This window comes from Prunus persica, chromosome G2 (genome assembly GCF_000346465.2).
Source record: "Prunus persica cultivar Lovell chromosome G2, Prunus_persica_NCBIv2, whole genome shotgun sequence".
NCBI lineage: Eukaryota > Viridiplantae > Streptophyta > Magnoliopsida > Rosales > Rosaceae > Prunus > Prunus persica.
The window spans coordinates 3,267,046-3,269,880 of record NC_034010.1 but is presented as its reverse complement, the minus strand read 5'-3'; positions in this window follow the sequence as shown (position 1 = coordinate 3,269,880).

Genomic DNA, 2,835 nt, shown 5'->3' with positions numbered 1-2,835 from the left:
GTCTTTTCCCTAAGTTTATTGCAACTTGTTTTATCTGATTTCTTTTATTTGGGTTGAGTTTTGAGTCACGTCGTTACTTATGATATTAATTAAAATATTTAAATACGAATTCTTTATTACATAAATAACAGGCTTAAGTGCTACAGTGTCCCTGAAACATTGGTCAATTCCCACTAAACCCCCCTTAAAGTTAAAGTGACCTACTTTGCTCCCTTTACAGATGTTTTGTGTCTCACTTTGCCCATCACCATTAAGTTTGTTAAAAAGGCTAATGTGGCACCAATATGACCCACTGTTTTGCTAAACTAAAGGCCTGTTTGGGCGGGCTTCTAGAAGGGCCAAAAGCGTATCTGACAATGTTTGGCAGAAAAGTTTAGAAGAGCTTCTGGGTCATAGAAGCTCTTCCTGGAGAAGCACCTGCTATGTGCTTCTTCAGGAGCTAGGGATGGCAAAATTACCCGTAGGGGCGGGTCCCCGTCGGGTCCCCGACCCTAACGGGGGGAGATTTCGGGTCTAAATGGGTATCGGGTATGGGGATCCCTGAACTTGAAAAATCCCCGACGGGTATGGGGAGGGGATGGTATTGGCGTCTCCATCCCCGAACCCGACCCGAAAATATATATGTTTATATTTAAATAAATAAATAAATATTTATAATATTTATGTTTAACCCTAAGTTAACTTCCCTATCTTAATTCTTCCTAATTTTCTATGGAATCTCATATTGATGTGATTTTAAATAGTTGAGTTGAACTTTATAGTTAATTTGGATGTGTTGAATGATAATTTAATATGAAACTTAATCTTAAAATCTATGATAAATATTTTTTTATGCAAAAAAATCGGGGATTCGGGGCGAGTATGGGGGATAGTCCCCCGACGGGGGCGGGGACGGGGATTCCCTGAAACCTAATAAACGAGGATGGGGGACGGGGGCGGGGATGGAGAGCGGGGATGGGGATGGTATTGTCATACCCGGCCCCTACTCGACCCGTTGCCATCCCTATCAGGAGCACTCCCAAGTGCTTTTCCATGAAGCACTTTAATTTTTTATGAAAATTCAAGATTTTTATAATAAAAGTGCTTTTTGTTAGAAGCACTTATGAGCAAAAGTACTTCCTAGAGAAGCAGTCCCAAACGAGCCATAAGTGCCATGTGTGAAGAAAAAAATTAAAAATTAAAAATTGTCTTTTAAAAAACTTATTTAACTTAATTTCGGTCTTTTTTTTTTTAACTTCTGTTAGTTGTGAAGGGATAATTCCGTCAATAACTTATTTAAAAAATTCATTCATTTTAGAAATAAAATCTTCAAATTGAAAAAATAAAAATAAAAAACAAACCCAGCCAAAACCAATTCCATTCCATTGCAACCTCCCAATGACCTAGAAATTTAAAACAAAAAAACAATAACAATAACAAATATATCTTAAAGAATAAATAACAAAAAATTGAAAAAAGTAAAAACAAGAACAAGATCTTTTTTTTTTTTTTTTTTAACAAACTCCTTGTTTGGCATGAAGGCTTGGTTTTGTCTCATTGCACAGATCAGAATCCGCTGGGTTTTAGGCAAAGTCGGTTTTACATAACAAAAACTCTAGATTCCACCTCTTCCCATCCTTGGCAACGGTGGTATGCCGCTTGGCTTTCAGGTTGTGTTGAGCTTGGATCTAAAGAGCTTTGACATATTTATGAAGACATGGGGCAGATGCGCTTCTGGTAAAAAACAAGAACAAGATCAAACCAAGCCCAAAAAAAGCCACCCCTATCACGTCTTCCCCAACCCCAACCCAACCTCCCCCCATACCCACCACCTAGATCAACCAGTGTAGGGCAGTGGGTGGATGTCAGATCCAAACTGAGTACATCAAGGCCAAGTAGTTATCTCCTCACACGATCTCTGTGACTGAGACTGAGTTGGACGAGTCGGAATTTGAACTGTAGGAGAGTTTGGGTGAGGAAAAGAAGCCAATAGTGGCGAAGGAATGAAAACCGCTGGAGTTGAAGCCCAAGAGATCTCAAACTGGGTTTAAGATGGTGACTGGTTTAGCTTCTGCCATGGAAAATGAGCCATAACAATAATATTTTTATGGATTAACTACACTTTAGTCCTGGAGGTTTAGCGTCACTATCGAAATGGGCCCCAAGGTTTCATTTTACTCAATTCCGTACCTAACATTTCAAAATATTACCAATTTACGATAGCCGTTACATTGACCGTCAAAGTCAGACGTTAAATGCTGACGTGGCAGTCGTAGGACCCACCTCATAACCAAACAGCAGTTAGAGAGCGACGAGACGATGGGCAATTTTAAAAAAAAGGGTCACCTTCGCACGCGTTCCAAGGCGTGCTTCGATTACCAGGCTTGGAAAAATCGAAGAAACTTAGATGGATTGGATTGGATTCGTGTTTTGGAGAGCAAAGGAGCGAGGAAAAAAGTGGAGGGAAACTAACGAAGAAGATCCGATTGGCTGGGCGAAATGGCTGAAGAGGCACCGATGTGTTGGTGCGGAAAGGCTGCTACAATTCGAACCTCTTGGACATATTAGAATCCTAGGAGGCGATTTTTCGTGTGTGCAGCAAAAGTACCTAAGACTAAGAAGGGTTTTAAAGGCTGTCAATTCTGGGCATGGTTTGATCAGGCCATGTGTGAACGGTCCAAGGCAGTGATTTCTGGGCTTCTAAAATCGCGAAATAAGCTGGAGAAGTCAGTGGCAAAGGCAAGACAAAGAGAAAAGGTCGTTTGGGTGTTGTTGGTGGCTTCGTGGGTTCTATTTGTAAGCATCATTTTGGGAGGGATGTGTGGATGTGGAGTGAACAAAAAGAGGAGCTTGGAA